Below are 19,809 nucleotides of genomic sequence, written 5' to 3' on the forward strand. Positions count from 1 at the left end.
GAATAGGCGAGGACTTTATTCCTTGGAGCATGGGAGAATGAGGGGACAATTGATAAAGGTATGCAAAATTATCAGGGGTATGTATGGGGTAATGCAAGTAGGCCTTTTTCTCTGATGTTGGGTGAGACTAGAACTAGAAGTCATGGGTTAAACGTGAAAGGGGAGCTTCTTCACTCAGAGAGAGGTGCGAATGTCGAATGATCTTCCAGCAGAAGTGGTGATGCGGGTTCGATTGCAACACTTTAAGAGAAGTTTAGATAAAGACGTGAATGGGGAAGGTATGGAGGGCTATGGTCCAGGTGCGATTCAATGGGACTAGACAGAATAACAGTCCGGCACGGAATAGATGGGCCGAAGTGCATGTTTCTGCGCTACGGCGCTCTATGTGTGTCTCCCTCTCAGGCTGTACAGTCCATGCTGATCCCCCTGTTATTCTCAGTGCGACTCCACAGCAATAATCACTCGGAGACAGTAATTATCGCCCTGCGTGACCAAACAACAATCCACGCGTTGTGCCTGGCGACAAGCCAAGAGAAACACACGCGAAAGAGAAGCAATTGAATTAACCATTAAGTTCACACTATCACGAGTGGTTAAGCCCCGTTAATTACCGTGTGAGGAACACCACGAATATCGTGTTGGTTCAGTTGCCATCTTCCTTGTTTTTTTTTAATCCTCTCTCTCACGATGCCTGCTTAAAGCCAACAAAGTGCCAGGGTGCTTAATTCTTGAACGCATCCCCTAATCGCCAGCGGTGAACGTGCGGATGTCTCCAAGCAGGCAGAGCTGCTGTCTGTGGTTGGCAATTGATAAAGTTTCCCTCACTCGGGAGACTGACGCTGCCTTCCGATTCAATCACAGCCCCGGCACTCTACGATTGCAACGGAGGCATTCGCGTGGCTCCAGGGATGAGTGTTTTCCTAACATTAATTATTCATAAAGCCTAATTAATTAGCAATGATTTTCATGCACGGTGTCTCTTAGAATAATACGGTGTTGTTTAACTGCTTCCATTCCGAGATCAGCGACGGAGCTTATCTCCCGACCCCGAGTGTCCATTCAGCACAGTGTGGATTTAACATGCAATCTTCGTATTGTAATTATTAATTTACTTCTGCTAAATCTCTCTTCTGGATGGTCTCAATGCATGAATTTATAGGAGCAAAGACAATCGTCAGCCACCACTTCCTAAGGCAGCTCCTTCCACACCCGCCACCACCCTCTGAGTAAGGAAATTCCCCCTCAGGTTCCCCTTACGGATTTCACCTTTCACCTTTAACCTATGACTTCTAGTTCTAATCTCACCCAATATCAGTGGGAAAAGCCTGCTTCTATTTCCCTTTATCTATAACTAAGTCTCTAGTCACTTGAGATTGGCAACGTCTCCTCCACAATCAATCAACACAGGAGGCTGCTTGTTTTGCCTCTTGCTCTGCTTGCCGTACACGTATGACTGTGAGGCTAAGCACAGCTCCAACGCTATATCTAACTTTGCTGGCAACACCACTGCCATTAGCCAAATCAAAGATGGTGACCAAGGAGCATATAGGAGAGAGATTGAAAAATCTGTCCGGGTGGTGCCACAACAACCTCTCACTCAAGCACTTCCAAGCACCTTAAAACTGTGCCCCCTCATGCTAGCCATTTCAGCCCCGGAAAAAAGCCTCTGGCTATCCACACGATCAATGCCCCTCATCACCTTATACACCTCTATCAGGTCACCTCTCATCCTCCGTCGCTCCAAGGAGAAAAGGCCAAGTTCACTCAACCTATTCTCATAAGACATGCTCCCCAATCCAGGCAACATCCTTGTAAATCTCCTCTGCACCCTTTCTCTGGTTTCCACATCCTTCCTGCAGTGAGGTCACCAGAACTCAGCACAGTACTCCAAGTGGGGTCTAACTAAAGGCTGATTTATACTTCTGCGTCAAATCGACACCGTAGGTACGGCGTAGTTGCGAACCCTACGCAGAGCCTACGCGGATCCCTACGCTGTAGCCTGACGCGCACCTCTCCGAAAATGTAACTGCGCGTCGCGGCAACGCAGACCGCAACAACTGTGATTGGTCCGCTTGGTAGCATCGCAATTCCTCATACGCATTTCCAGTTGCGTATTCTTCTCTGCCATTTCAGAATTGAGAAAGAAGAGAGAAGAAGAACGTAAGTTTGGAAAATGGACCAAATCGAGGAGAGGTTAATGGAGGAAGTCCTAAAATATGTACATTTAGTCATAGTCATAGTCATACTTTATTGATCCCGAGGGAAATTGGGTTTCATTACAGTTAGACCAACCAAGAATAGAGTATAAATATAGCAATATAAAACCATAAATAATTAAATAATAATATGTAAATTATGCCAGATGAAAATAAGTCCAGGACCAGCCTATTGGCTCAGGGTGTCTGACCCTCCAAGGGAAGAGTTGTAAAGTTTAATGGCCACAGGCAGGAATGACTTCCTATGACGCTCAGTGTTGCATCTCGATGGAATGAGTCTCTGGCTGAATGTACTCCTGTGCCCAGCCAGTACGTTATGTAGTGGATGGGAGACATTGACCAAGATGGCATGCAACTTAGACAGCATCCACTTTTCAGACACCACCATCAGAGAGTCCAGTTCCATCCGTACAACAACGACTCCTCGCCACCATACTATAAAGACTGCCAAATGGCCTCAAATTCGTGGAATGAAATTTCCAAAAACAATTGTCTGGATGTCACGGAATGCACAAAGAGATGGAAAAACTTGAGGGACAAGTGTGTGCGCACCTGGAATAAAACTCTCCAAGAGGAGTGGGGACCCAGGCTCAGCATTTTACTTGCCTCTTTCTTGGCTGGCACCACATATTGAGCACTGGGAAACAGAGTCAAATTATGATGACAACAAGGTAAATATAACATGTTCTTTGTATCATAAACCTTTCTGTTGTCGTGTTCAGGCTAGCTAGCGAGCGAGCAGTACTGTCTAGTTGTAAACATGGCATATTGATTTGCGCAAAGATAATTCTTCCGTGAAAGAGAAATGTAATATGTAATAGGCTTTAATTGTATCTGGCTTGCTCATAAAGCAAACGCAATAACCAGTATTCAGCCAATGCAGGCATATGCCATTTTCTCGTTTTCATAGCTCTGCCAATCCGTGTACAGACACTGAATGCATATATTACCTGTATGTATAATAACAAAGACTAACTTAAACTATTTACAATTTCTTTCATAATCACAGGATGGAAATGATTCATCCTCAGGGTTGTCCACCTCCTCAGTTGCTGAGGAAAACCAACCACCAGACATTCCATCTTCAAGTGCAGAATCATCATCTAGTAGTGAGGCAGCTCCTCCGTCCCCCCACCCAGCTCCTCCGCCCCCCCTGTGCCATCTCCTCCGCCACCCACGCCATCTCCTCTGCCCCCCAGCCCAAGGATAGCACAGAGGGAGAAGAGGAAAGGACGTGATGACTGGTATCAGCAGCAGTTTGCCCAGTTGGATGAACGTAGGGTGGGGTTGGAACAAAGACTGCTGAATGAAAATGATGAGGTCTCCAGCTTTGTGCAAGCTCTTGCTGACATGCTGCGGAGGCTGCCAGAGGAGCACAGGGCACAGACAATGTTCAGTGTCTACAAAATGGTATAACAATTGCATAGTCCATTATGTTGTCTTTTTTTCATGTAACACTTTGCACCTTGTATAATGTTGTGCACGGTACTGCAAATAAATAACAACTTGACATTATAACAGGTCTTTCTTTTTTTATTCGAACAGCTACATGTTATTTATAGCTTCATTTATCTTATGTCCCTACAATTTACTGATTAAGTTGGCCACGACTCACTATTTTGTTCTGCCATGGCAAAAATCCATGTGGTGATTGAGAGAATGCTATCAGGTCATTCCGTACACCAAGGGCAGCTCTGGTGGAGCACGCCTTGAAAGGTAATGAGGATCTAGAGGTTCCAAAAAATTCATGTCCCCGGCCACCACTCTTCGCCACTCGCCTGGCTGAGTTGACCCTGTAGCGTCTGAGTCTGCAAAATGAGCAGTGATATATCGGCTCACAGGAGTGTTGGCTTCATCAGTGTAGGCCAGGAGGTTATGTAGAGCGATACAAGCTTTGACAGTGTTCACTGCTTTGTCAGGCAGAAATTCTAGTGGGCGACCGAGGATTCTCCACCTTGCCACCAAAATGCCAAATGTGTTCTCAATCACCCGCCTGGCTCTGGAGTGACGGTAGTTATACATCTGCTTTTCCATGGTCATATTCATCTATGAAGCAAAACACAAAAGATAAAACTCAGAGTATTAATAAATAGGAAATTATTATGTGCCAATGTAGCTGTGATCACTACAAACATTTAGGGGAATACATATATATTAAATCACACAAAGCAAGCAGTATTACTTAAAATTAAATGAAATTAATTTTCATGGAATTTAGTGTCTCTGGCATATCTGGAAAGGGTCGCATGAGATTGTTGTGTAGGGGGAACGCAGCATCACCAACGACTACATGCGGGATTTTGACTCCTGTTCCTGGAAGATTGGCTGGTGGGGGCAGGTTCAGTTTGTGTTCAAGCAGCATAGAACCAAATCTGCTCTCCTTAAAGGTGCCCCCATCACTTTCCCGTCCGTATCCCGCCACATCCACCATGGTAAACCAATATCTGGTGTCGCAGGTAGCCATCAGGGCAATGGCGTGTGCGCCCTTGTAGTTGTAGTAGTCGCTCCTGGCATGCGGCGGTGCCTTGATGTTCACGTGTTTTCGGAAAGTTCCATAGTCGCCAAAAATCAGCTGCAATAGCTTCCCGTTGGTTGACTGAAGAGCACGGAAGGAACTCTGGATGCAATGCTTTCCATAAAGCTGTACAGACCTCTGAAATTATGGAGGACACTGTGCTTGACTCCATTTTGTAGCTAGCTGCTACAGCCTGTTGACTTCCACCTGAAGCTAAAACTCGAATGGTGATTGCCAGTCTCTGAGTATACTGTGTGTACACTGATGTGAAATAAATGGTTGGAGACAATGAACCAAATCGTCAAATCTACCTGCCGACGTCTGAAAATATTTGAAATGCATTTCCTCATCCAGGTCTCTCAGTGACCGGATAAGCATTGCAAATTCACCCTCCTGTCTCAATCCGTTCAATGGTCCATCTCCTCCGATGTCTTCTCTCTTTTCTGCGTTGCTGTAATTTCAATAAAAGTAACTCTTGTTTGACATTTATAAGCTCCAACTCCAACACGATGCGCTCAGTTTCTGTTGCCATTTTGTTTCAACACGAAGAAACTCAACACTGTGGCACAGAAACCCCACCACCAACTAGCAGTTTGGTGGTGAATTGCAGAGCGGCGTAGACACACCAACGCACAAGTATAAATACTCACAATGCACGTAGGCCACTAGCGTAGGTTACGGTGTCGATTTGACACAGAAGTATAAATCAGCCTTAAGGCCTTATATAGCGGTAACATTACCTCATGGAGCTGATTATTGACTTCAGGAGGAGTGAACAGAAGTCCATGAGCTAGTCCTCATCTGGGGATCAGAGGTGGAGAGGCTCAGCCACTTTGAATTCTTGTAACACACATCAAAGTTGCTGGTGAACGCAGCAGGCCAGGCAGCATCTCTAGGAAGAGGTACAGTCGATGTTTTGGGCCGAGACCCTTCGACAGTCCTGACGAAGGGTCTCGGCCCAAAACGTCGACTGTACTTCTTCCTAGAGATGCTGCCTGGCCTGCTGCGTTCACCAGCAACCTTGATGTGTGTTGCTTGAACTTCCAGCATCTGCAGAATTCCTCATGTTTACAACTTTAAATTCTTGATGTTTTTCTTTCAGAGGATCTCCTTGGGTGCAGCACATCAGCGTCATTACAAAGAAAGCATGTAAGTGCCTCTACTGTCTTAGAAGTTTGCACAGATTTGATATATCATCTAAAACTATGACAAATTTCTACAGATGTCTGGTGGAGAGTACATTAACTGGTTGCATCAGAAACGTCAATGTCCTTGAAGGAAAAGGTAGTGGATACGGCCCAGTCCATCACTGGTAAAGCCCGCCCAACCACTGAGCACATCTACACAGAGCGCTGCCACAAGAAAGCATCGTCCATCATCAAGGACCCTGCAAGGAGGCTGCTTTGAGATCACCAGATACAACAGACAGCCCTAGCAAATTTGCAGGTGAACTGTTGCCTCAGCTGGGACTGTTTGGGGCCCAGAATGGAGGGGAGGGGTAGGGTGAATGGGCAGGTGTAGGACTTTGGTCACTTGTAGGGGTAAGTGCCGGGAGGCAGATAAGTGGAGAGGGGTGAATGGACAAGGGCATCAGGGAGAGAGCGATCACTGCAGAAAGCAGAGATTGCCGGTGGGGGGAGGGTGGGCGCGGGGGTTGCGGAAAGGTAAAGATGTGTCGATGTGTTTGCTGGTAGGATCATCTTGGAGGTCGTGAAAGTTGTAGAGAATGATGTGCTGGATGTAACGCTCATGAGATGGTAGGTAAGGACAAGGGGAACACTATCCCTGTTAAAGCAACAGGAAAATGGGCTGAGAGTGGATGTCCATGAAATGGAGGAGATGTGGGTGAGAACAGCATCAATGGTGGCCCCATTCTCTGAAGAAAGAGAATATCTCTGATGTTCTGGAAAGGAAAACTTCATTTTAGAAATAAATGTAGCCGAGTCGAAAGAACTGGGTAAAGGGAATAGCATTGTTAAGTGCCTTGTGAATGATAGAGGTCAGAGGAGAATGGCCAGACTGGTTCAAGGTGAGAGTAACTCAGATAATCATACATTACAACAGAAGGTCATCTCTGAACACAGAACACATGGAACACATGGACTACAGCAGCAGAAGACCCTGAAAGTACACTCAGAGGCTATTTTATTAAGTATAGGGGGTACCTAATAAAGTGGCCACTGAGTATATCGTATCTACCTGCCAATTTCCTAGGGTGAACATTGTTTTGGGAAGAAAAGGCATGTTATAAACATGGTTAACGTGTCTACTTGCAAGGTGATTTGTCATTTTGACCTTTCTCCACTAACACTGGTTGCATGAGGGTACATGGAAGAGAAAGGATTGGTCTAAGGCTCAACACAAAGTCTGCTAGAGGAATGCAGCAGGGTGCGCAGCATCTGCAGAAAGGAAAGAAAATGTTGAAATTTTGGGTCAAACCCCAGCATCAGGACTCAGAATGGAGAGGGCAGATGGTTGGTGTAAAGAGGAGAGGGGGAGTGGAGTAACAGGGCTCGATAGGTGATCGGTAGACCGAGGAGGGGCGAAGGACGACAGGCAGGTGAAGCCAGGTGGGGGAGGAAAAGGGTTGATTGAGGAGACGGATGGTAGTTGAAGGCAGGTACGGATGCTGCTCGGCCTCCAGCAGATTGTGTGTTGCTTCAGTATCTGCAGACTCTTGTGCCTCCTTTCTTCCAAGCCTCACTGCGTGGCCCTGAACGCCATCAATGGGGTCCAAAGTGTGTTAAATTTAATTTTGATGCCCTATTTATTAGTGTCATTTGGACAGGTGTATGCATGCTTGTTACGTTCATCCTCAATCCTGAGGGAATGCCTAACAAGAATGAGATGAAGTGCAGTGCATTCATAAATAAAATACATGGGGTACAGAGCATCTGAAACTGTGAGCATTTGACAGTTCCTTACACCCAAGCTTGCACAGGTCAAAGTCAAAGTCAAAATGCTGGAGGAACTCAGCAGGTCATGCACCATCTATGGGATGAATGAATAAACAGCTAGTGTTTCAGGCCAAGACCCTTCTTCAGGGCTGAAAAGGAAAGGGCAAGAAGCCAGAATAAGAAGGTGGGAGGAGGGGGTGGAGTACAAGCTAGAAAATGATGAGTGAAGCCGGCTGGGTGGGGGAGGGGGATGAAGTAAGAAGCTGGGAGATGATAGGTTGAGAAAGTAAAGGGCTAGCAAAGAAGGAATCTGATAGGAAAGGAGAATGGACCATGGTGGAGAAAGGGAAGGTGGAAGGGCACTGGGGGAAGTGATAGGCAGGTGAGGAGAAGAGGCTCTGGTTTAAAATCAAGTTTATTGTCAGATGCAAAAGAACATATTCAAAGTTCAAAGTAAGTTTTATTATTAAGGTCCATATACTGTATGTCACCATATACAACCCTAAGGTTAATTTTCCTACGGGCATACTCAGCAAATCTATAGATTAGGATCAATGAATAATTAACTAGAGTGAAGAAGACAACAAACTGTGCAAATGCAAATATAAATAAACAGCAATAAATAATGAGAACATGAGATAATGAGATAAAGAGTCCTTAAAGTGAGATCATTGGTTGTAGGAACATTTCAGTGATGGAGAAAGTGAGTATTGTTATTCCTTTTTATTCAAGAGTCTGATGATTGAGGGGTAGTAACTGTATGCACAGGTGCAGTGAAAAATGTCCTTCTGGTAGCATCACAGACATGTCGCATCATATGAGCGACATTCACAAGACATAAATAAGATATAAATTCTACATAATTTTTATAAGGAAGAACACAATTAGAACGAGAAAAAAAACAAATTGAATGCAAATTTGCCTTGGTGTTGCTAAACTGTAGTGATTAAGGTGTTGCCAGTTGGTTCAAGAATGAAGTGGCTCCTTCTTTATCTGTACAGAAGTTAAACTGAAGGGATTGAGCACTGACTGCCAGCTGACAAAAATAGGTCACAAAAGGTGGTGATAAATCGCGAGTCGTCAGGAAAGCTTCTGCAGAATCCGGAGCCGTGCAGTTTGTCTCCTTATGTTCCTGTTGTCAGTGACTGACATTGGTTCTAATATCTCCTGCTTAGTCAGACTGCTTGCTGATGACGCCTTCTGTGCAGAAGAAAACGTCGGCACTTTTTTGGATGCTGACGTCCTTTAGAATGCCCGAACTGAATGTTGGAATTAATTGAGGGTGTAGCCAGGGCAAGAGGACCTGAGAGATTAGCCAGGCTAGGTCGTTATTCCTTTGAATGTAGGAGAATGATGCAGAGTTTAAAGAATTCTAAAGATTAGATTTACTTGTCACATATGCATTGAAACATGCAGTGAAATGCGTCATTTTGCATCAAATCAAATCAGCGAGAGTTGTGCTGGGCAGCCTGCAAGTGTCGCCGTGCTTCAAGTGCCAAAAAATCATGTCCACAACTCATTAATGCCCTGACACATGGGTTTCATCCAACTATCCTGGTTTCCTCTGATTCCTAAATCGTGGACGACTATGTTGGTGCTGAAGGCATGGCAACCCTTGTGTGCTGCCCCTAACACAATCCTCAGACCGTGTTGGTCGTTGCTGCAAATTGATGTTTTGATGCACTGTATGCTTTAATATTTCGGTGTGCATGTGACAATTAAATCTATTTTTAATCTTCTTTAAAAAGCATCTAGACGGACAAGGCATAGAAGGATATGGTCCTAATGTGGCCGAATAGGATTAGAGTAGATGGGAATAAAGAACAGAATGGATATGCAGGTCTGTAAGGCCTGTTTCTGTGCTGTACAACTAATTGTCTCTATGACAACAAAGCCTACAAAAGGTGGTGGACTCTGCCCAGTCCACCATAGGTAAAGCCCTCCCCACTATTGAGCACTGACTGGTTTAACATGGCACTACCAAAGGTGTGTGACAACTGACTGGCAGTTAGAAAGGCAAGATATTTGACTGAAAACATTACTAGTAACACCTTTTATGAAGTAAATTCTGGTAAACTATCACCGCAAACAATGAAGAGGTGAGCAAAGGTGAAGTGAGTTTGATAGGCAAGCCGCGCTGGTGCGTTGCAAAATCGACACAGGTGGAGTGAGCGGTTTGGAGAGGAGAAGTCGAGACAGAGGGGTTTTGATGCCCGTCCAAATAACCCAGGTGTGAGGGTGGATCACTTTAAGCACCGAGCCGATTTGAAGAGGTCGAAAATGGCTACGGCCTGGGTGGCGAAATCTGGACCCAGAGTGAATTGCTGGGCAGCCTGGTCTAGGCCTCGTGCATTTCACTGCGCCGGGGCTCGGGTCCTAATGTGAGGCATGACCTGTGTTTGAACGATTTAAATGCCGGTCCGGGCAGACTGGAAAGGCAGGGTGTTAGGAGCGGAGGCGAGAGCTGGGCTGATTTCGCTCGCTCCCCTGCGATGTTCACTTCACTCTCTGTGATGGTGAGACTATGAGACTGCTCTTGGCTGCTGTGCTTCATGTCTGCGAGCTTCGTGCTGATTTGCACCATTAATATGATGAACTGACACTGAGGCACTGAACCCAGTCTGGGCTGCTCTGGGGATTCGGATGTAAGGACGCAGTTTCTTCGGAATGCTGATGCTTGCTGCAGTTGTTGGCATGATTTGTGTTTTTTTTTTCTCTTTCTCTGTGATTTGGGAGTTGGTCTTGATTTATCTTAATTGGTTTCTTTTGGGTTTCTAGCTTTGTGGCTGTCTGTAAGCAGACAAATCTCAAGGTTGTATAACTTATATATTCTTCGATAATAAATTTACTTTGAATTTTTGAATCTTGCCCTACAAGGAGTGCTGCCACAAGAAAACAGCATCCATTGAATTGAATTGACTTTATTTCTTACATCCTACACATACATGAGGAGTAAAACTCTTTACATTATGTCTCCATCTAAATGTGCAATCATAGTAATTTATAATAATTTATAATAAATAGAACAGTCAATGTAACAGAAATACACTCAGATCAGCGTGAGTTCATTCGTCTGATGGCCTGGTGGAAGAAGCTGTCCCAGAGACAGTTGGTCCTGGCTTTTATGCTGTGGTACAGTTTCCTGGATGGTAGCAGCAGGAATAGATTATAGTTGAGGTGACCACAATGGTCCTTCAGGCCCTTTTCTCACACCTGTCTTTGTAAATGTCCTGAATCATGGGAAGTCCACAACCCTCCCGGCACTTATCCTTGTAAGCGGAACAAGTGCTACACATGCCCTTACACTTCCTCCTTCACCACCATTCAGGGCCCCAGACAGTCCTTCCAGGTCAGGCGACACTTCACTTGTGAGTTCGCTGGTGCAATATACTGCGTCCAGTGCTCCCGGTGCGGCCTTCTATATATTGGCGAGACCCGATGCAGACTGGGAGACCGTTTCGCTGAACACCTACGCTCTGTCTGCCAGAGAAAGCAGGATCTCCCAGTGGCTGCATATTTTAATTCCACGTCCCATTCCCATTCTGATATGTCCATCCACGGCCTCCTCTACTGTCAAGATGAAGCCATACTCAGGTTGGAGGAACAACACCTTATATTCCCTCTGGGTAGCCTCCAACCTGATGGCATGAGCATTGACTTCTCTAACTTCTGTTAATTCCCCTCCTCCCCTTCTTACCCCATCCCTTAATTTTTTCCCCTTTCTTTCTCTGTCTCTTTTTTCTCCCTCTGTCCCTCTCACTATATCTTCCTCTGGTGCTCCCCTCCCCCTTTCTCTCTCCCTAGGCCTCCTGTCCCATGATCCTCTCCCTTCTCCAGCCTTGTATCCCTTTTGCCACTCAACTTTCCAGCTCTTAGCTCCATCCCTCCCCCTCCCGTCTTCTCCTATCATTTCGGATCTCCCCCTCCCCCTCCCACTTTCAAATCTCTTACTACCTCTTCTTTTAGTTAGTCCTGATGAACAGACTCGGCCCAAAACGTCGACTGTACCTCTTCCTACAGATGTTGCCTGGCCTGCTGCGTTCACCAGCATTTTGTGTGTGTTGCTTGAATTTCCAGCATCAGCAGATTTCCTCGTGTTTGCAACTACAGAAGAGCTGGGCTGTCCACACCACTCTCTGCAGAATCCTGTGAGTAATGGAGGTACAGTTCCCATACAAGGCAGTGATGCAGCCAGTCAGAATGCTCTCAACTGTGCCCCAATAGGAAGTTCTTAGGGTTTGGGGGCCCATACCAAACTTCCTTAACCATCTCAGGTGAAAGAGGCACTGTTGTGTACAAACCACATGAGGTCCTTGGTGATGTGGATGCCGAGGAACCTAAAACTGTTCACCCTCTCAACCTCAGATCCATTGATGTCAACAAGGGTTAGCCAGTCTCCATTCCTCCTATAATCCACAACCAGTGACATTGAGGGAGAGGCTGTGTCAGAGAAATGACTTCTTCCCTGTAGGCCATCCTGTTATTGTTTGAGATTAGGCCAGTCAATTTGTCGTTGGCAAATTTAATTAGCAGATTAGAACTGCCATGGGTATACGGGGAGTAAAGGAGTGGATTTACTACACAGTCCTGAGGGGTTCCTGTGTTGAGAGTCAGAGGGTCAGAGGTGAGGGAGCTCACTCTTACAACCTGCTGGCGATCTGACAGGAAGTCCAGGATCCAGTTGCTCAAAGCAGGGTCAAGGCCAAGGTCCCTGAGCTTCTTGTCAAGCCTGGTTGGAATTATGGTGTTGAATGCTGAACTGTAGTCCAAGAACAGCATTCTCACATAAGCATCCTTCTTCTCCAGATGTGTAAGGACGGTATGTAGAGCAGCAGCTATTGTGTCATCTGTCGATCAGTTGTGTGGGTAGGTGAATTATAGGGGGTCCAGTTTGGGTGGTAGTAAACTGCAGATGTAATCCTTGACCAGCCTCTCAAATCATTTGCTTATTATTGAGGTGAGTGCGACAGGACACCAGTCGTTCAGACATGTTACCTTGGTCTTTTTTGGTACAGGGACAATGGTGGTTAATTTGAAGCAGGAGGGCACTCTACACTGGGAGATGGAGAGATTAAAAATGTCTGTAAACACACCTGCCAGTTGTGCTGCGCACATCCTGAGTACTCGCCCTGGGATGCCGTCCGGTCCCGCAGCCTTGTGACTGTCCACTGGTTGGAAACATCTGTGTACCTCGGCCTCAGAGATGACCAGGTTGCAGGTTGTAGCGGTGGCTTTCCTCGGAGGCTCAGCGTTAGCAATATTGAACGGAGCGTAAAAGCGATTGAGCTCAGCTGGGAGAGAGGCTGCGATGTTGGCGACACCACTACGTTTGGCTTTGAAGTCTGAGATGGTATGCAGCCCTTGCCACAAGTCAGGTGTGCTATTCATTGTGAATCTTGACTCAATCTTGTCCCTGTATTGTTTTGCGGCCTTGATAGCTTTGCACAGATCATAGCTGCTTCTCTTGAGCTCCAGCTGATTGCCTACAATGTAAGCTCCATGTCGCGTGGTAAGTGTTGCTCGCACGGAACTATTGACTCACAGTTTCTGGTTCGGGAAGACTCTGACTGACCTATAACCATATAACCATATAACAATTATAGCAAGGAAACAGGCCATCTCAGCCCTTCTAGTCTGTGCCGAACTCTTACTTTCACCTAGTCCCACCGACCTGCACTCAGCCCATAACCCTCCATTCCTTTCCTGTCCATATATCTATCCAATTTAACTTTAAACAACAACATCGAACCTGCCTCAACCACTTCTGCTGGAAGCTCGTTCCACACAGCTACCACTCGCTGAGTAAAGAAGTTCCCCCTCACATTACCCCTAAACTTTTGCCCTTTAACTCTCAACTCATGTCCTCTTGTTTGAATCTCCCCCACTCTCAATGAAAACAGCCTATCCACGTCAACTCTATCTATCCCCCTCATAATTCTAAATACCTCTATCAAGTCCCCCCTCAACCTTCTATGCTCCAAAGAGTCAATTTATGTCTTGTGAATGTCGCTCATATGATGCGACATGTCTGTGATGCTACCAGAAGGACATTTTTCACTGCACCTGTGCATACAGTTACTACCCCTCAATCATCAGACTCATGAATAAAAAGGGATAACAACACTCACTTTCTCCATCACTGAAATGTTCCTACAACCAATGATCTCACTTTAAGGACTCTTTAGCTCATTATCTCATGTTCTCATTATTTATTGCTGTTTATTTATATTTGCATTTGCACAGTTTGTTGTCTTCTTCACGCTAGTTAATTATTCATTGATCCTGTTATAGTTACTATTCTATAGATTTGCTGAGTATGCCTGTAGGAAAATTAATCTCAGGGTTGTATCTGGTGACATACAGTATATGGACCTTAATAATAAAACTTACTTTGAACTTTGAATATGTACTTTTGCATCTGACAATAAACTTGATTTTAAACCAGGGCCTCTTCTCCTCAACTGCCTATCACTTCCCCCAGTTCCCTTCCACCTTCCCTTTCTCCACCATGGTCCATTCTCCTATCCTATCAGATTCCTTCTTTGCTAGCCCTTTACTTTCTCAACCTATCATCTCCCAGCTTCTTACTTCAACCCCTTCCCCTACCCACCCGGCTTCACTCATCATTTTCTAGCTTGTACTGCATCCCCTCCTCCCACCTTCTTGTTCTGGCTTCTTCCCCTTTCCTTTTCAGCCCTGAAGAAGGGTCTTGGCCTGAAATGCTAGATGTTTATTCATTCATTCCCATAGATGATGCGTGACCTGCTGAGTTCCTCCAGCATTTTGACTTTGACTTTGACCTGTGCAAGCTTGGGTGTAAGGAACTGTCAAATGCTCACAGTTTCAGATGCTCTGTACCCCATGTATTTTATTTATGAATGCACTGCACTTCATCTCATTCTTGTTAGGCATTCCCTCAGGATTGATAATGAACATAACAAGCTGCATACATATAAGGGGTTTCTTCTTTTATGTTACTGCATAGTCTAATTAAAATGGCTTTTTTGTTATGTTATAATTGAAATGGATTCTTTGTTATGTTAACTGCTGAGGAAGTCCTCCCACTAGTAGTTTGTTTGGATTATGTTACTGATAAGAAGATGTTACGAACCAATTGGGATAGATGTTACGCTTTCTGTGTGTCTATAAGATATTGCGATGCACGGGTTTTTGAGGAGAAGGCAGGAGAGAGACATAAGATGGACCAGGTGCTGTGAGTCCGCTAACAGGGTTGGACCCTGAGCTGGAGTCCGAGGTTCAGGGTGTTCGGCGAGGAGAGGAGACAGAGACGGACATGTGTGGAGTGTCTGGTCGACCACCGTTGTTGGTCCAAGGTGGCAGGTCAGGGTGGTCCGGGGGGATCGCAGAGTGAAGAAGGAGGGTCTTGAGCACCAACTGTTTGTGCACAAAGAGATTGAACTCTGATAAGTGTGGTGCCTTTTATTTTCCTTTTATATTCTGTTCTCTATTAATTATATAGTTCCAGGAACATCTATAAACTGTAAATCATTTAATCGTATCTGGTGTATTGTCTGTTATTTGGGCGGGGTGGGGTACATCACACAGCATCAGCACAAACTAATTACCCAGTTTGGCGGGGCAGAGGGCTGTTTCCCCAGACGACAGCGAGCCGAGCGACCCCGAGGCTGGCCAGGGGGGCTACATACATCTGTCCAAATGACACTAATAGATAGGGCATCAAAATTAAATTTAACACACTTTGGACCCCATTGATGGTGCCCAGGGCCACGCAGTGAGGCTTGGAAGAAAGGAGGCACAAGAGTCTGTAGAGACTGAAGCAACACACAATCTGCTGGAGGCCGAGCAGCATCTGTGGCAGAGAGAGGAATAGATACCTGCCTTCAACTATCATCTAACCACCACTACTTTATCATTTCCTGTCAGTCACTTTATGTAAAGACACTCTCAACCCTGCTCACCTCCCTTTTCCCCATAACCCAACCAATCAAGAACCTTTTCAACAGCCATTTTAAATATACCCAATAACTTGGGCTCCACAGCTGTGTGGTGGCAATGAAATCCACAGATTCACCTCCCTCTGGCTGTAGAGATTCCTCCTCATCGTTGTTCTAAATCAAAGCCCCTCTATTCTGAGGCTGTGCCCTCCGGTCCAAGACTCTCTTGTTAGGTTCTGTAACTCCTGAAACTAACTGAAAAACACAGGATGTTGGGAGATGCGTGTCTACATTGTCTTTCGTTTTTAGTGAGGCGCACACATATGACATGGTGGCATAATAAGGTATGCCATTTACGTACTTTTATATATAACCCAAAATGAATTATGTAAACAACAAAGAATACTCAATATTCACAATATTATTGATATGTTAAATACAGCACATCCCCCACTATAGGAAACATCCACTCTATATGAGCCTTCCAAATTTCGATAGGTTTCAATGAGATCCCCCGTCATTCTCCTAAACTCCAGCGAGTACAAGTTCAGAGCTATTGAATACTCCTCAAATGTAAATACTGTAGAACATAGAATAGTGGGCAAACTTTTAAGGTGAGTGGGGGAGTGGGTTCAAAGAAGATGAGAAGGGCAGGATTTTTGCACAGAGGGTCATGGCTACTTGGAATGGACTGTCACGGGTGGAAGCATGTACATCAGGCTGTTGGTCTTATGAACATGCAGGGAATGCTAGGGATATCGATTTTTGTTCAGTTTGGAATCACATTTGACAAGACTCAGTAGGGTTCCCATAACCAATGTTCCCACAACCAATGAGATAATTTTAAGGACTCTTTATCTCATTATTTCATGTTCTTGTTACTTATTGCTAGTTATTTATATTTGTATTTACACATGTGCATGTCTTTTGCACTGTTTGCTCCTTCATTGATCCTGTTATCGTCAATATTCTATAGACATGTTAAGAATGCGCACAGGAAGATGAAACTCAAGGTTGTGTGTGGTGACATATATATATATTTCGATGATAAAATTTACTTTGAACTTTATACTTTGGTGGTGAAGGCACTGGTAGAAGTACGTCAGATGCTCCTAGACCCACTACCATCTTGAAGGAGGTACAGAAGCATCGAGAAGGACTAATGAATACCTTCCCACCACAGAGCTCTCATCACTAGATCAGCATGCTGTTCACCGTTTACTGTTTACCTGTGCTGCATACATATTTGAATCATTTTTTATTAATTTATTTTGGTTTATGTGCTCTATGTGATATACGTTTTGTTGGCGCACCATGGTCCGGAGGAACATTGTTTCATGTGGTTGCATATGTACAGTCAGATGACAATAAACTTGAACTGGAACTTGAACTGATACATGAACATGCAGTGACCATGTGCTATTGCTGTTGGTTTATTAGTGCCACACGTACCAGGATACAGCGAGAAACAGTGCGTGAGGTAGAACAGGTAATACAATAACAATGCAGAATAAAATTTAAAGCCACTGAAAAAGTCCTTTGCAGGGAAACAATAAAGTGCAAGATCATAACAAGGTAAACTGTGAGACCATGACCACCTTATTGCACAAGCAACACTCCCTTGAATTTTTTTTTACAGCTAGGCAGACCAAGCATTGCTCTGAGCAGGAAAAGTTTACACGGCCTGAAAACTGCACACTTTAAGATTATAAGACCGTGAGATATAAGAGCAGAATTGGGCCATTTGGCCCATCACGTCTGCTCCACCATTTCATCATGGCTGATCCATTTCTCTCTCAGCCCCAATCTCCTGCCTTCTCCCCGTATCCCTTCATGCCCGGACTAAACAAGAATCTATCAACTTCTGCCTTAAATATACATAAAGACTTGGCCTCCACAGCTGCCTGTAGTAAAGAATTCCACAGATTCATCACTCTCTGGCTAAAGAAATTCCATAGGATGATAAGACATAAGAGGAGAATTAGGCCATTTGGCCCATCAAATTTGCTCCACCATTCAATCATGGCTGATCCTTTTTGCGCCTCCTCAGCCCCACTCCCTGGCCTTCTCCCCATAACCGTTGATGCCGTGTGCAATCAAGAACCTATCAAGCTCTGCCTTAAATACACCTAATGACTTGGCCTCCACAGTTGCCTGTGGTAATAACTCTTTCCTGTAATACCATGGGCTTGTAGCTTGTTGGCACCTTGTCAAAGACCTTCTGAAATTCAAGTGCACAACATCAACCAATTCTCCTTTGTCTATCCTGCTTGTTATTACTTCAAAGAATTGCAACAGATTTGTCAGGCAAGATTTTCCCTTGGGGAAGCCATACTGACTATGGCCTATTTTATCATGTGCCTCCAAAAACCCTGACAACTCATCCTTACAAATTGACTCCAACATCTTCCCAACCACTGAGGTCAGACTAACTGCCTATCGTTTCCTTTCCTCTGCCTCTCTCCTGTCTTAAAGACAGGAGTGATGTTTGTAGTTTTCCATTCTTCCGGAACCATTCCAGAATCTAGTGATTCCTGAAAGGTTATTACTAATGCCTCCACGATCCCTTCAGCCACCTCTTTCAGAGCTCTGGGGTGTACAGCATCTGATCCAGACGACTTATCCACCTTTCGACCTTTCAGTTTCCCAAGAACCTTCTCTCTACTAATGGTAACTTTACACACTACACGCCCCCTGTCTCCTGGAACTTCCACCATACTGCTGGCTTCTTCCACAGTGAAGACCGATGCAAAATACTTATTCAGTTCATCTGTCATTTCATTGTCCCACATTACTGGTAGGCTGGTGCCAGTGATGTGAAGGCAGAAGCGATTGGTGTAATTAGTTGTCATTGGCTAAATCAGTCTGGTTCAACATTGTAAGTTGGAGGGCCTGTTCTATAGCTATGCAGGGAGGAGTGTTGTGTATTTAATGTTTCAGTAATATATGAGTATTATAAATACATTGTTTGATACAGCATTAAGCATGTTTAAATAATTAATTACAGGTTATATGTAAAAACACATGAATGGCATACATCTTCATGCCACTATATCTCACTTAAAGTGGAAATGAAGTTAGACTCGCATTCCTGGTTCCCTTGTTTTCCTCTCAATTAGTTTTTTTTTTATTTCTTGGAGTTACAAAACAACTATTTCCAGTACGCAAGTGTAAAGGAGAGTGAAATATTTATTGCTGTGGATCTGTTGCAATGTCAAAACCGCAATAAGATGAAGAACACAATAATAAGTAAATACATAAGATAGCTTATATACTGCGTTTGATTGTACATCCATAAAGTAACACTAGGCACAAGAGTGTCAAAAAATGATGAAGTAGTGGTGTCAGAGACCCACACCACCCAGGACATGCTCTCCTCTCGCTGCTGCAATCAGGAAGAAGGCACAGGAGCCTCAGGACTCACACCACCAGGTTTAGGAACAGTTATTACCCCTCAACCATCAGGCTCTTGTACCAGTGGGGATAACTTCATTCAGCTTCTTCACCCCATCACTGAACTGTTCCCACAACCTATGGATGCACTTTCAAGGGCTCTTCAACTCATGTTTTTGATATTTATTGCTTAATTATTTATAATTGTAGTTTTTTTCTCTTTTGTATTTTCACAGTCTGTTGTCTTTAGCACACTGCTGGTTTGTCTGCCGTGTTGTGTACGGCCCTTCATTGATTCTATTATGGGTCTTGGATTTACTGAATATGAAAAGGAATCTCAGGGTTGCATATGGTGACATATATGTACTTTGACAATAAACTTATGCAATGCCCTGTTTAAGATTTTTACTGCTAATGCTGTAGGGTATTTCGTTTAGTAGCTTTCTGTAGAAGCAGTCTGTCTTGCTGACACCATGTTTGGATTTCGGGTAAAGATAAGGGGCTTAGGAACGTTGAGTCAGCCAATCAGGATGGTGAAATTGGGAGAAGGTTCTAGGGAATGCCGGGCGGAGTGGAATTTGTGATGGACACTGGTGGGTTTCGTGGTCTTTTCGGCGGGGGCTGCGGAGAAGACAGGAGAGAAGATGGCTGAGGATGCCATGGGAAGGGACGTGCCCATTCCACAAGGTGTTTTGTGCAGATGAATGGCTCCCAGGAGGAAGGGCCAATACTCAAGAGAGCAGCCGTCTGTTCGAGGTGGATTTTGAGTGCTGTTCGGGATGTGGTGCGTGCTTTCATGCAGACCATATGTCCAGAGCGTGAGTAAAATGACAGCTTCAAGATGAGCTCCACGGAAGTACACATATAGACTG

At 44.8% G+C, this 19,809-nt stretch overlaps 1 pseudogene; it reads left to right on the forward strand.

Annotated features, from left to right (window-relative positions):
• The first annotated feature begins 2,173 nt into the window (after positions 1–2,173).
• LOC140201985 (uncharacterized) lies at positions 2,174–3,632 on the forward strand (annotated as a pseudogene).
• Positions 3,633–19,809: the final 16,177 nt, after the last annotated feature.

This window comes from Mobula birostris, chromosome 8, assembly GCF_030028105.1.
Source record: "Mobula birostris isolate sMobBir1 chromosome 8, sMobBir1.hap1, whole genome shotgun sequence".
NCBI lineage: Eukaryota > Metazoa > Chordata > Chondrichthyes > Myliobatiformes > Myliobatidae > Mobula > Mobula birostris.